The sequence below is a fragment of the Schistocerca piceifrons genome, chromosome 2 (assembly GCF_021461385.2).
Source record: "Schistocerca piceifrons isolate TAMUIC-IGC-003096 chromosome 2, iqSchPice1.1, whole genome shotgun sequence".
Lineage (NCBI taxonomy): Eukaryota > Metazoa > Arthropoda > Insecta > Orthoptera > Acrididae > Schistocerca > Schistocerca piceifrons.
The window spans coordinates 657,530,558-657,547,007 of NC_060139.1; positions in this window are offsets into that span (position 1 = coordinate 657,530,558).

Consider the following 16,450-nt stretch of genomic DNA (forward strand, 5'->3'; position numbering starts at 1 on the left):
CAGGGCAGCCTGTATGGCAGGGACTGAAGAGGGGAAAAAAAATTAAGTCATACTTGAGACAGAAGGTTATAAAACTCACAGTGCTGAGAGTAATACAGTTTGTGCAGATTAGGTTGAAATCGATCCAGGGGTTTTGTTTGGAAATGCCAGACATAAGTGCATGCTGCTTTATATATACGTAGAGTATACAACAAAACTTGGCTTTCCAAATTAACTGGACAGAGCTCACACCTACACTGTTTATAAATTACAACATAAAATGATGAAACAATTTAAATAATCTCAAATTTAAGTGAAAATGTCAGCTCCATTGAGGGAGAAAAAGACAGCTGTTTCTGATGTTGTTTGCTACATAAGAAGAAAACCACAATGGATAAGGTTAACAGGCTCTATGTATACCCTTATGAATATTGTTTGATGCATTTGAATATGTACATATTCGTTAGCAAATAAATATTGAAGCTTTGAAATCTTGTTTTACTTCTCAGCAATTAACCATACAGAATCGATCAAAAACATCCACTTTGAAGAAGTTTACTTTGGCTATTAATAAGCTTTGTAATGGCTAGTTCCTTAATTCTGTTACTACACTCCTGGAAATTGAAATAAGAACACCGTGAATTCATTGTCCCAGGAAGGGGAAACTTTATTGACACATTCCTGGGGTCAGATACATCACATGATCACACTGACAGAACCACAGGCACATAGACACAGGCAACAGAGCATGCACAATGTCGGCACTAGTACAGTGTATATCCACCTTTCGCAGCAATGCAGGCTGCTATTCTCCCATGGAGACGATCGTAGAGATGCTGGATGTAGTCCTGTGGAACGGCTTGCCATGCCATTTCCACCTGGCGCCTCAATTGGACCAGCGTTCGTGCTGGACGTGCAGACCACGTGAGACGACGCTTCATCCAGTCCCAAACATGCTCAATGGGGGACAGATCCGGAGATCTTGCTGGCCAGGGTAGTTGACTTACACCTTCTAGAGCACGTTGGGTGGCACGGGATACATGCGGACGTGCATTGTCCTGTTAGAACAGCAAGTTCCCTTGCCGGTCTAGGAATGGTAGAACGATGGGTTCGATGATGGTTTGGATGTACCGTGCACTATTCAGTGTCCCCTCGACGATCACCAGTGGTGTACGGCCAGTATAGGAGATCGCTCCCCACACCATGATGCCGGGTGTTGGCCCTGTGTGCCTCGGTCGTATGCAGTCCTGATTGTGGTGCTCACCTGCACGGCACCAAACACGCATACGACCATCATTGGCACCAAGGCAGAAGCGACTCTCATCGCTGAAGACGACACGTCTCCATTCGTCCCTCCATTCACGCCTGTCGCGACACCACTGGAGGCGGGCTGCACAATGTTGGGGCGTGAGCGGAATACGGCCTAACGGTGTGCGGGACTGTAGCCCAGCTTCATGGAGACGGTTGCGAATGGTCCTCACCGATACCCCAGGAGCAACAGTCTCCCTAATTTGCTGGGAAGTGGCGGTGCGGTCCCCTACGGCACTGCGTAGGATCCTACGGTCTTGGCGTGCATCCGTGCGTCGCTGCGGTCCAGTCCCAGGTCGACGGGCACGTGCACCTTCCGCCGACCACTGGCGACAACATCGATGTACTGTGGAGACCTCACGCCCCACGTGTTGAGCAATTCGGCAGTACGTCCACCCGGCCTCCCGCATGCCCACTATACGCCCTCGCTCAAAGTCCGTCAACTGCACATACGGTTCACGTCCACGCTGTCGCGGCATGCTACCAGTGTTAAAGACTGCGATGGAGCTCCGTATGCCACGGCAAACTGGCTGACACTGACGGCGGCGGTGCACAAATGCTGTGCAGCTAGCGCCATTCGACGGCCAACACCGCGGTTCCTGGTGTGTCCGCTGTGCCGTGCGTGTGATCATTGCTTGTACAGCCCTCTCGCAGTGTCCGGAGCAAGTATGGTGGGTCTGACACACCGGTGTCAATGTGTTCTTTTTTCCATTTCCAGGAGTGTATATTGCAATTTACAGCATTGCAGATGGCCAGTTTCACCATCTGCTGATGGACTATAAATGAACTGATGTCACACTGACATCCATCCTGTGTGAACACTCCACCATTTAATACAATTTTGCTTGATGTTCCATTACGTTTAGTGAGAATTGGCCTTAAATTTCACTGTCCTAATAAATTTTTCACTTCAGTGATGTTACACTTTTGTGTTGCAAAAAACCAGCATTATAATCTTCACCTACTGCATATCATATCCTCTAGTCCTATTTTAATACCCTTAACAGCATGTCCAGTTTTCCTAGAAATACTTTGATGCTTGATGACACCCTTTAGTAATCAGTACAAGAATATTATTACTACCCTATCAATAACTATACCATTACCTATAAAATTCTGTTCTCCATACAAAAAACTCTGTATTCAATCTAATAGCTGATTTGTTATTATCATAGATTGCCACATGACTTCCTATGTCCAATTTTCTGCAGTAATTATTTGACATGCTACAGTTATCACATTTAACAACTATAAATTCACACTCAGTAGCCCAATGTTAAGTCAGACAAAATATATCTAACTAATTCTCTAATCCAAAATTATTTACAATAAACTGTTTTTCTCATTTACCCTCTGAGTGTTAAGGTTGCAAATTTCAATGTAAGGAATCCTACTCCTCGCAGAGTTGTGACCAGTCACCATTCAATGTGTGGCCTGGGATGACAATATGCTTTTGTCCAAGTTTTTTGGCTCTACCTCAGGCATGACCACACACTGCTTCAATGTGTTCCAATTTCTTACCAAGTTCAAAAATAATTGTTAGGAAAATGGCAGCAAATTAGCAATAACTGTAGTTGCCATTATAAGATCTGTACTTTAAATGAATAGCACAGTTAATTTACAGTCAGGCTAAAGACCAAAACAAGTAGTTATGGTACGGAATGCAGTAATAAGGAAAGTGAAAGAGTGGAAGTGGTCTAATGTCAAAGTTCAAGGAGTTTGATTATTGAGAAATTCAAAGTCTGTCATGCAAATCTGCTCATTTTATGTGAATATCAATGGCTGAGCTGAAACTGCACAAGTATAAACAAATATCAAGACAAATTGAAAGTTCTTTGAGAATGATCGTCAAATGATATCAAAGTTCAGTTCTTCATCTCACTAAATTCTATAGATCCTTTTTTGGCTGATTTTGTAAGTATATCACAACTAGTCACCAAAAGGAAGTATCTCAACGCACAGTTTGGCAAAAGTTTCTATGTATCACAACAGCAATTCTGCATATTTTTCTTGTATTGAAGATCAATCAAAATTTTCTCTCGCCGAATGGTGTGACCACATGACGATCACACAGACTAGTCACATGTAACCAGCAAACCAAGCATCTTGCTATACTGTTAGAACAAGAGTGTCATACACTTCCATGCTCAGCGCTTACATTAGGACCGTCCCCCTACGATGCCAGTAAATGGGCAGTTTTGAGCTCAAAATATCCAACTTAAAATAATTCTTAAAACCTAACACATACAGTAAAACTTAAGTAATAAGTGTGTTTGTGATTGAATTTGGCACCTATCATCATCAAACTTTACTTATTTAGTTTTGGAGTAATCATGATGTTAATATACTTGACTTTTTCAACAATTTGTAGTCAGTATTCTCTCAGCTGCTGCCTGACAAACAAAGAAGCAGTCAGAAGACATAGCTGGATATCAATGTAACTTTGTTCACATACACACCATCAGTGGGTATGTAAATGATTAGGGTTGATATTATCTGTGACAGGTAGAACAGCAGCCACAGTGCATTAGTGTTTAGTGTATGAAGTGTTTAGTGTCCGAAATTCCCTGGTAGGGAATATAAGGGTGTGAACAGCATCAGATGTTGAGTGATCACTGTTAAGGACACAGATATACTGCAGTCTCATATGAGACAGCATTATCAGCAACTGATAAGAGTACGAAAGGGATATCATTGTGGATCTCCATTTGGTTGGCTGGTCAAACTGTGCAATATCTGGATTTGTGGGGCATTTGGATGCGACATGTTTGATCACCACAAGGGAGCATCAACATACTGTGCACCAAGTGTGTCATAACACCTGCACATCTGTGCCTGCCTTCCGGGAACAAGTAATGGATTCCCTACAACATTCTGTGTCATCCCACATCATTGGTGAGAGATTAGCAGCACCTGCTTATGGAGTAGTGCCATGACTGGGAAGCGCAGACTGCTGATGAGGTGCATCACATTGTGTTCAGCCATGAATTGCAGTTCTGCACTATTCTGCATGACCATCATTGGTAAGTATGGTAGTGACTGAAGAAGAGGTCCAATTTTTCCAATGTTTTGGAGAGGCATGATGGTGTTACTTCTCAGCAATGTTACTCCTGGTGTCACTGTGTGCCATTGAGTCTGACTTCTAGTCACAGATGGTAGTGACTGAGGGAAATCTGATGGCACAGCAGTACCCCATGGACATCCTGAGTCCTCGTGTGTTCTCTCTCATGTGACAGAGTTGTGCAGATGTGATACACTCACAGCTAGCAAGCTCCCCAGATCTCTCCATGATAGAATATGTGTGGGGTTCACCCAGATGCCATCTGTATCCCATTGCCCGTATCCCGGATATCAACATCTGGTTTCAACAGTTGTGGGCCAGTTTGCCTCAGGAAAGGATACATTGGCTTTAAGACCCCCTTCCCAACAGAAACAGTGCACACATCTAGGTCAGATGGTGTGCAATGTCAATGTGCATTTGCAGATGAACAGCACAAGTACACTACTGGCCATTAAAATTGCTACACCAAGAAGAAATTCAGATAATAAATGGGTATTCATTGGACAAATATATTATACTAGAACTGACATGTGATTACATTTCCACGCAATTTGGGTGCATAAATCCTGAGAAATCATTACCCAGAACAACCACCTCTGGCCGTAATAACGGCCTTGATGCGCCTGGGCATTGAGTCAAACAGAGCTTGGATGGCGTGTACAGGTACAGCTGCCCATGCAGCTTCAACACGATACCACAGTTCTTCAAAAGTAGTGACTGGCGTATTGTGACGAGCCAGTTGCTCGGCCACCATTGACCAGACGTTTTCAGTTGGTGAGAGATCTGGAGAATGTGCTGGCCAGGACAGCAGTCCAAAATTTTCTGTATCCAGAAAGGCCCGTACAGGATCTGCAACATGCGGTCGTGCATTATCCTGCTGAAATGTAGAGTTTCGCAGGGATCCAATGAAGGGTAGAGCCACGGGTCATAACACATCTGAAATGTAACGTCCACTGTTCAAAGTACTGTCAATGCAAACAAGACGTGACCCAGACATGTAATCACTGACATCCCATACCATCACGCCAGGTGATACACCAGTATGGCGATAACGAATACACGCTTCCAATGTGCGTTCACCGCGATGTCGCCAAACACGGATGCGAACATCATGATGCTGTAAACAGAACCTGGATTCATCCAAAAAAAATGACGTTTTGCCATTCGTGCACCCAGGTTCGTCGTTGAGTACACCATCGCAGGCGCTCCTGTCTGTGATGCAGCGTCAAGGGTAACCGCAGGCATGGTCTCCGAGTTGATAGTCCATGTTGCTGCAAACATACTCGAACTGTCCGTGCATATGGTTGTTGTCTTGCAGATGTCCCCATCTGTTGACTCAGGGATCGAAACGTGGCTGCACAAACCGTTACAGCCATGCAGATAAGATACCTGTCATCTCGACTGCTAGTGATACGAGGCCATTGGGAATTAGCAGGGCGTTTCGTATTACCCTCCTGAACCCACTGATTCCATATTCTGCTAACAGTAATTGGATCTCAACCAACACGAGCAGCAATGTCGCGATACAATAAACTGCAATCACGATAGGCTACAATCCGACCTTTATCAAAGTCGGGAATGTGATGGTGCGCATTTCTCCTCCTTACACGAGGTATCACAACAACGTTTCACCAGGCAATGCCAGTCAACTGCTGTTTGTGTATGAGAAATCGGTTGAAAACTTTCTTCATGTCAGCACGTTGTAGGTGTCGCCACTGGCGCCAACTTTGTGTGAATGCTCCGAAAAGCTAATCATTTGCATACCACAGCATCTTCTTCCTGTCGGTTAAATTTCGCGTCTGTAGCACGTCATCTTCGTGGTGTAGCAATTTTAATGGCCAGTAGTGTAGTTCTGAGGTGCCATGTATCAATCCATGCTAAAACACCCATATTAGTACATGGTGTAGCCTCCACAGGTGGCAGTGCAGGCGCTGACTCTGGTATCCAGTCGATTGTACAAGTGACGAATATTGCCCTTGGATATGGTATGCCACACCTGCTCGACCTGTTCAAGTAGTTGTGTAAGAGTTGGTGTAGACGAGTTGTATGAGTCACTTCTCATCCTATCATATCCCACAGTGCTCGACTGGACACAAGTCCAGAGATCATGCTGGCCAGGTAAGTTGCTGCAAGTCTTGCAGAGCAAGTTGAGTTCCACAGGCAGTGTGTGGGCGAGTATTATCATGTTGGAACAATGCACCACTTCCCTGTTTGCAAGAAAGACAAAAGAATGGGTCTAATAACATTTTGCATGTACTGAACTCTGATTAGTGTCCCTTCCATAACGAGTGTTATAGCTTATAGCACACCAGACCATGAGACCTGGGGTGGGGCCAGAGTGTCTTGGATGAAGGCACTCTTCGAGACAGTAGTCACGTGGTCTACATCGTATGTGCCAACGACCATCATACGGGTGCACGCAGAATCTACTCTTATCGCTGAAGACCGTGGCATGCCATTCCGTCTTCCAAATGATCCTCTGATGGCACCAGTCGAGACGTGCATCTTAATGCTGTCGAATGAGTCAAAAACGGGCTAGGGTTTTCTCTAGTCCCACTGCTATAGCCAGTTTGCAATAGTTTGTGTTGTCACATCTGGGCTCACAAGCCCTCTTTTCTGTGCTGTGGTAGCTGTACAATCTATCACTGCTGCCATTACCATATGTCAATCCTGGCGGGCCCGCTGCAGTGTGGACGTCCCAAAACTCGTCCACAGATGTGAGAGTGTTGACGTGATGACTGATACCAGCATCATTGCACAACTGACACACCACGTCCAACTTGTGTGACAATTGGTTGTCTGCTTGCTTCATATGTCTGCACCACACTGAGCCTTCTGGCTGTGAGCATTGTCTATTAAAGCATAGACACAGGTGGTGCTCCGGTATCTGTGCCACTATGCCATCTGTTGGCAGACTATGTTGAAACTATTATCAGTACATCTGCTATCCACCAGGTGGCATAAGCCATTACCCGATCAAAATCAATGGCGTCTTTGAGGTGTATTACTTTTTTTCCAGTAGTACAATAAAATAATGTGTATAAAACAGAAACCTCTGTTACTGCACTAGATGCATCCACTTGGCTCCTCAACAGCCACTACATTGACTATGCAAGCACTGCACCCGGTGATCATGAAATTCTTAGTGAATCAGGTGACTGATGTGCTTGTGGCAGCATACAACTGCATTTAAAGGTCAGCGCTTGGAAAGATAATGCACTTAAATTTTCGCAAAAGGCATAGCACAAGTTAGTAAACACTACTCTACACAGTGAAGCGCAGTGATACAATTCACTTTATGTTCACGGTGAACTGCACAACAGTGTTGATTCAGTAGCGGAATGCGGGTGTACCTTCAGTCTGTACAGGTTGCAAGTATCATACAAAAAAAGTTCGACACACCACAGATAGACTCTCACAGGTATATGTCTGCAACACCCCAGACATACACTGTGTTAGAGAGGGACTTGCTTCTGAAGAGGGAAGCTAGCATTTGTGGTGAGGTCGGATCTTACTGACACATCAGTTATCTTTCCCTGGGCACTGGGTGGAGAGCCTCTACGGGTCAAGACAACCTGAGGTACGTGCTCTTAATGTTCTGTTTATTCACACATGCTGATCGGCACTCAGGAAGGCTGGCTCCAATGTGCGCTCCACTGGAAGAAGTTCCAGTAAGCAGCTTTGGTGGGAGTGGTGTGGACAGCCACTCTTTGAATACATCATGGGAGAAGTCCTATGGCATTTTTTTCAGTTTTAAGTAAAGAAGTAATTGCCACCCTCCTTCAAAGCCCTTAATGATATCAAGACCAGCACTCTGGAGAGTATGGTGTTGTGCAAGAGGAATACACTGTTCCAAGTACAGAAACCTTTTTTTTTTTTTTTGTTTATTCTGCAATAATGTTCTGTTCTTATCCTGATTATAGTGGCGCAGGTGTGACGCATATTAGCGAAGCACTTCTCTGCAGAAAGGTTCAAGCCGTTATTCTTTACAAGTCCAGTACAATCATATAGTTTTAGAGGACCTGATAGATATGTCACACAGTACAAGTGCAGGAAATAATTTCAGACCCACTGGTTTCTATTGTGTACATTAACTTTTACTTTGTCCTAACAGTAACAGAAATTCTATCCCCAATGGAAACTTGAGATATACATTTGTAAATGTTCAACCGTTTCATGATGCATAAGTGCTGCAAATTTTTGGGCATTGTTATGAAAATGTCAGCAAGTCAGTGTAGCAGTGCGCAGCAGCTCGTAATCACCAGAACACATGGTTGTGGTTGGTTCGCTATATTCCACTGTATAACTGAATATTGTTATTTTGCATGATAATTATTGAATTATCATTTTATTTATTAGAATAGAAAATATTTCATAATTATTTATTGCAGTCCATAAAATCAAGCCAAGTGTACAAAATATGTTTTTAAAATGTGTACGTATTTTTGTATAAATCTTGTATCTGAAATTATTAAAAAATCACGTAAGAACATTACCACATAAAGAGAAATTTTCTTCCGCCAGAAAAAAATTCAGGCCTGAACAAGTTAAGCGGAGGGTAGGTCTGCTAGTGGCTATTTTTAGATTCAAATGGTTCAAATGGCTCTGAGCACTATGGGACTCAACTGCTGAGGTCATAAGTCCCCTAGAACTTAGAACTAGTTAAACCTAACTAACCTAAGGACATCACAAACATCCATGCCCGAGGCAGGATTCGAACCTGCGACCATAGCGGTCTTGCGGTTCCAGACTGCAGCGCCTTTAACCGCACGGCCACTTCGGCCGGCGCTATTTTTAGAATACGGTACCAAGAAAATCGATAAAATTTTAAGAAATTTACCAAAAATTGTAAACTGTGTCTTATGCTGGTGTGTTCACAGGGTGTGCACTGTGGTGTTAGTTGTTACACATTTAAAACTCTGTATTTATGTGCATCTTGTTGAGAAAGTAGGTCTTTGTGGAATACTTGGGAGTAAAATCGATAAAATGTTAACGAATTGTCTACAAACAGTAAATGGCGTCATATGTTGGTGGTGATAGTTTGTAACATTTAAAGCCATGTATTTACGTGTGTGTAGCGAAAATTGATAAAATAGCACCAAAACCATAGTCGAAGATGTTATGTTAGGCTGTGACCAAAACCCATATTTACATGAGTAATCTTAAAAATCGGTAAAATTAGCCATGAAATCCATTTTTACGTGTATTCTCTTAAAAAAGTAGGAGAAAACAGCTAAAAAGCCCATATTTGCAAGTATTTTCTTAAAAGTGGGGGAAAATCGGTAACATAGCAATGAAATGTGCATCTTCGTAAAGTAAAATTAGCCATGAAATCATAAACAGTGTTCATATGTTGTAGAAACAAGCATTAGGTGCAGTACTCTGCTGACCAATTGCCAAAACTAAGCCAATACTATAAGTGCTATACTATGCTGGAAATTTGTAATTTCACTTGAATTTATTGGTACTGTTGCTCGAGAGAGGTGCTGACTAACAATGGTGCTCTCATGCTGGAGGCACTAAGGGGGTTGGGTCCGGTGGTGGGAGAAGAACCAACAGGAGCACACTGCAACAGTGGGGGAGGAGAGACGCCATTTTTGGGCCACAAGTTACTGTCTTTTTGATTACAGGTACTTGACATGAACGCAAGCGCTCTACTCGAACGCCGTCTAGCCCGTAAATGACAGATGCCAGAAATTAACATGACAGAATTGTTGTTCACTAGTTACTCAGTCAATATCTTGGCTATAAATTATGGTAATTAACGTGACAGTTATTGCCCAATAAAACATGCTCAATAAACGAAACATAGGATAGGGCAACTGACTGGTTTGTTTACATAAGAGAATAATGCGCCCACTTGACCAGAAACCGCTTTCCCCACACTAATTCATCACTCTTTATTCGAGCTAATCATTTTTTCAGCTACTGTTAAAATGCATACTACATTTTATTACTCATTTACTGAGAGCTGCTTGTATATTGAGTAGTCACTTGCTGTTTCCATTTGACTGCCTTCTACACACAACAACTGAACGTGGCATTGCTGTATTGGAATGCGAGTATGTCGCTGGTGTTCTTCACTAGTAAACAGGTGTTTATAGAGCAATACAACAGTGGCAGTGTGCCAGTATGACAACTACGCTCCACTACAGCCTCGTATACGAGGGGGAGTTGGAAAATAAGTTTCCCCTTTTGACAGTGGGCAGAGTTGTGTGATTGACAGTGGGCAGAGTTGTGTGATATGGGCTGCAGACGACACGGCAGGTGAACGCTCACGTGTAAGACACCGATACACCATTGGGTAGAGGTCGACCGCGATCAAGCAGATAGTGCCTGTGCAAAGCGGAGGCCAGCCGCTCGGTCTTTTCCCGGAGCTATGGAGAGAAGGTGCGTTTTGGAGTCGTGGTCAAAGGCGGAAGTGAGCGCTGTTAGCCGCTACTCACCGTTTTCTGGGACGCCAAAGGAGTTTTGCTGCTGCATTTTATGGAGGATGCAACCATCAATGCTGCGCCGTACTGTGCAACTCTATCGAAATTGGATTAGGTGATTCGGAAAAAGCGGCCTGGCCTTCTCAGATCTGCCGTTCTGCTGTTGGATGATAATGCGAGACCACAGACGCGACGGCAAAGCAAAACCATATTGCAACTCTTGGTTGGGAACGCCTACACCATCCGCCTTACAGTCCGGGTCTCGCACCAAGTGACTTCCATCTGTTTCCTGCTTTGAAGAAGACTCTCGTCGGAAGGCGCATTGGCAGCAATGCTGACGTCAAACAAGCCGTTCAACGTTTCTTCCGTATGCAACGCCCTGATCTTTTCCTGGATGGCTTTTTGAAGCTTATAAAGCGGTATGACAAATGTCTCAATGTACTTGAAAATTATGTAGACAGATGTCTTATCTTTAATGCCTCATTATCTTTTTTTCCCTTTCATACACAACTCTGACAACAGTCGACAGGGGAAACTTATTTTCCAACTTCCCCACGTAGATTCAAACTAACTCGTGACTGCCAAAAACATGGTGAGTAGTCATTGGTAATGATATGCAGTGTAGCCATTTAAAGCTCAAGCTTTCCAGTTTGCTTTTTCTGCCACGAAAGCCACAACAATAAGCTCAACCGGAGTGTCTTGAATTTGACACTATAGTGATGAAAATTAACGAAAACCCCCTGAAAACAGCAAATTATTGTATTTTAAACTGTCAAAACAAAATTTTGGCCTAGTTATGGTCTGGCTTCTATGAGTCCTCAAGGTTGAACTTGCCAAAAAATGTTCTAAGAACCACACTTAAATATTTCAATGTATGTCGCTCCCTTTTCAACTAAAATGTAATACCCGTACAAGAAATAAAAGTATATATTTCCACAATTCTGATAAGGTACAACAAATCATTGTACATCATGCGATGTAACCAGAATATGAGGTCAAAGTCAGGGGTCAATCATGAAATGGATAATAAGTGCAGAAAACTGATTAAAACCTGAAACTCACAACAGTAAAATTTTTGGAGAAAAATTAAACGTAGTTTGAAAGGATTGGCTAATGGTAAATGGTATATTTGTCGCACTAGACGAGAAACTCAAATCCACTGAAACAGAAATTGAAACTGCAGGATGTGGGCTTATCTGGACAATATTCATTGTCACTGCTGGGCATAAACTTATTATCAGACCTTTCTATCGACCAACATAATCATTTCGAGATTCAACCGAAACCTTTAGAGAAAACTTAAGTTCGCTAGTATGTATTTCCCCAATCATACTGTCATCGGTGGATAAGAGTTTATGATGAAGCTGTGCTGTGGAACTTCAATTACTTCAAATTAAACTCAGAAAATAAGTGCAATGTGACAAAACAATATTACATTTATCTAATATGTTCCCAAAATCCTCGTAACAACATCTTCATAAAAAAGTTAATATCATTAGTTTCTGGAGCAGAAACAGATTACGAGCAATAAGTCGTTACAGAAAGACAAAGTTGATGATGCTTCAACTCCACTTAAATTCGAGGACAGCAACACACGGGTTGAAACGTCCTGGAAGATTAAAACTGTGTGCCGGACCGAGACTCGAACTTGGGACCTTTATCTTTCGTGGGCAAGTGCTCTACCAACTGAGTTACCCAAGCACAACTCATGACCCCTCCTCACAGCTTCAATTCTGCCAGTTCCTCGTCCCCTACCTTCCAAACTTCATAGAAGCTCTTCTGCAAGTACGAGTCTCGGTCCGGCACACAGTTTTAATCTGTCAGGAAGTTTCATATCACCACACACTCCGCTGCAGTATGGGTAAACTTGAGGTCGCGAGGGCACTGCTCAAGGTTCAATTGTTGAATGAAACGATACGCCTGTGGACGGACTGTTGCTAAAAAAAAAGCCCGACTGCGATTTTCGTCGGGGATCGGATCTCATGTGTCAGTAAATGTTGTTCCAACCGTTCGACATAATTTGACCATGGTCGACAGACGTATTGAAAGCTGGAAACGTCAGTCAAGCCACGTGCAACGTATTCAATCAACTCTATGAGCTACCTCTTGCAACGCTGGGAAGTGAGGATGACGTCGTGACCGTGTGAGCCCTGCCTCAATCTGCTGTAGAGTTTCCATCAAGGACTGAAGAAATTCCTCTGAGGAGGCCGTTTCGTCCGAAAATGAAAATCCCATCCTCATCGCCAATAGCTGTAGCGTCCTGCGGCCGGCAGGAAGGAACTAACGATCAAGTCTGAACACACTTTGACTAAAACGCCTTCTTGGCGTGCACTGATTTCCAAATGTAAGAACAGCTGGAAACTCAACCATTTCTTTGGTGGCAAAAAACAGATAAGAGCACAAGACAACGGAAAAAAATAATAACCAAAATACTACAATACACAGTTACTAGTGGCGTTACTCTAGTACCTTCCGCCGCGAAGTCGAACACGCGGCAGAACAAATGGACGTGGTCAGCCCATAGAGAGCTCCGCCTCCGCGGCGGCTATTCCGCGCAGCGGCTCTCGCACAGCGAGGGCGCCACCGCTAAGCCACGTGCAGACAGCGGCCAATAGCCGCTCCCTCCAGTTTCGTATATAGGGACCCGCTCTGCCCTAGTCCAGCATCAGAGGGTTGGATCCCCTCATTCGAAGGCGCCAGATTCCAAAGCCTGGGCTACTCTCTGGTTGGAATCTCCGCTTTCGAAGATTGTGTTCATCTGTCTGTCTGTCCGTCTGCCCGCCGCTTACTGTTGTAGCTGTTCGTCCATCCCTCCATCCGCCTGCCTGCTCGCTGTCCGTCTCCGCTGCTGCCTGCTGTCCGTCCGTCCGTCCGTTCGCCGCCGACGCCGCCTGCTGTCTGTCCGTCCGTCCGTCCGTTCGCCACCGCCAACCGGTGCTCGCCGCCGCCGCCGCCAACCGGTGCTCGCCGCCGCCGCCGCCGCCAACCGGTGCTCGCCGCCGCCGCCGCCGCCAACCGGTGCTCGCCGCCGCCGCCGCCGCCGTCAACCGGTGCTCGCCGCCGCCGCCGCCGCCGCCAACCGGTGCTCGCCGCCGCCGCCGCCGCCGCCAACCGGTGCTCGCCGCCGCCGCCGCCGCCGCCAACCGGTGCTCGCCGCCGCCGCCGCCGCCGCCAACCGGTGCTCGCCGCCGCCGCCGCCGCCGCCAACCGGTGCTCGCCGCCAACCGGTGCTCGCCGCCGCCGCCGCCGCCGCCGCCAACCGGTGCTCGCCGCCGCCGCCGCCGCCGCCGCCAACCGGTGCTCGCCGCCGCCGCCGCCGCCGCCAACCGGTGCTCGCCGCCGCCGCCGCCGCCGCCGCCAACCGGTGCTCGCCGCCAACCGGTGCTCGCCGCCGCCGCCGCCGCCGCCGCCGCCGCCAACCGGTGCTCGCCGCCGCCGCCGCCGCCGCCGCCGCCAACCGGTGCTCGCCGCCGCCGCCGCCGCCGCCGCCGCCAACCGGTGCTCGCCGCCGCCGCCAACCGGTGCTCGCCGCCGCCGCCAACCGGGGCTCGCCGCCGCCGCCGCCGCCAACCGGTGCTCGCCGCCAACCGGGGCTCGCCGCCGCCGCCGCCGCCGCCGCCGCCAACCGGGGCTCGCCGCCGCCGCCGCCGCCGCCGCCGCCGCCAACCGGTGCTCGCCGCCGCCGCCAACCGGTGCTCGCCGCCGCCGCCAACCGGTGCTCGCCGCCGCCGCCAACCGGTGCTCGCCGCCGCCGCCAACCGGTGCTCGCCGCCGCCGCCAACCGGTGCTCGCCGCCGCCGCCGCCGCCGCCGCCGCCAACCGGTGCTCGCCGCCGCCGCCGCCGCCGCCAACCGGTGCTCGCCGCCGCCGCCGCCGCCGCCGCCGCCGCCGCCGCCAACCGGTGCTCGCCGCCGCCGCCGCCGCCGCCGCCGCCAGCCGGCGCTCGCCGCCGCCGCCGCCGTCCGCCCTGGTCGTCCGACCCTGGTCTTCGTCTGTCTGCGTCTTCGCCTGTTCCCAGTTTGTGTCCTTTCCTTTCCTTTTCGTGCTGTGCGTTTTTTCTTCCTGTCATTACGTCCGCCCCCACCACCACCGTCACTACTACCACCACCGCCATCGTCTATACATCCCCTTCCGCCGCCTCTAGCACTATAACTTGGTGTGCCCAGTCCCACGCCCCTCCTTCCATCCCACCTCTCCTCACACTCCCTTCACCCTCTATCTTTGTCGCCCCCTCTCCCGCTTCTTCCTCTCGCTCCTCTCGTTCTGATCCTTTCCCCCACCGTCCTACCTTACCCCCACAGGCCGTTCTCCTCCTCCGTGAATCCCGTCGTCTCTACCGTGCCTTCCTCCGCACGCGTGACCCGGACACACGACGACGCCACCGGCAACTCCAGAGACACATTCGTAATTTGCTTGCGGCTAAGAAACGCCGGGACTGGCGACAGACATGCACCCGTTAAATGGTACCCTACCAATCAACTCGTCCAAGTTCTGGTCGGCCTTCCGTCGCCTTACCGGAACTAAACCCTCCCCCTATTATCCTCTTTTCCATGATGATCACCCTTTCCCTGACTCCCTTAGTAAGGCCAATCACTTTGCCTCCTACCTCTCCAATGTATTTTCCATCCCCGATGATTCCCATTTCGATTACTCCCTCTTCCCGGATATCTGCGATCGAACTGACACCTCTTCCCCTCCCCTCGCTCCTGGTTTCCAGTACTTGGACAGCATTGCACACACGGAACTCAATGCCCCTATCACTACACAGGATCTCATTGCTACACTCCGCACAAAACGCAACACCGCTCCTGGTCACGATCGTGTCACCTACCGTCACCTTCATGAAGCTCCTGTCTCTTTCCTCTCCACCCTGGCCAGGCTCTACAATGTAGTCCTGTCCACCGGTTACTACCCCGACCTGTGGAAAACCTCCTGTATCCTCATGTTCCTTAAACCCGGCAAACCACCGTCCGCCGTCTCCTCCTACCGCCCCATCAGCCTTACCTCGGTCTTCAGCAAGGTCCTGGAATCTATCCTCACCCGCCGCATCCACCAGCATCTCCGCCAGCACCGCCTCCTTCCCGTCACCCAGTGTGGCTTTCGGCCCTCCTCCTCTTCCGACGACCTTCTCCTTCACCTCACTCATCTCCTTTCCGAACAGCTTAATTCCCATCGCTCCGCAATCTTCCTCTCCCTGGACCTTGAACGTGCCTATGACCGCGTATGGCATTCCGGTCTCCTCTTCAAGCTCCAAACCTTCGCCCTTCCCATTAACTACGTCCGTCTGATCGGCTCCTTTCTCTCCCGCCGTCCTTCCTATGTCACCGTCCATAACTCAGATTCCTACACCTTTTTCCCCTCTGCCGGTGTACCCCAAGGCTCCATCCTCTCCCCCCTTCTGTACCTTTTGTACACGGCGGACATGCCGCCGCCGTCAGCCCCCGTCCACCTTCTCCAGTTTGCCGATGACACCGCCTTCCTTGCCCTTGCCCCCACCCTACAGCGCTCCCAACACCTTCTCCAATCCCATCTTGACCGGTTCACCGCTTGGTGCAATCAGTGGTTGCTCAAGGTCAATCCCTCCAAAACCCAGGCGATCATTGTAGGCAAAACCACCCCTTCCTTCCGCCTCCTTGATTTCTACATCACCATCTACGGCCGTCCTATCGCC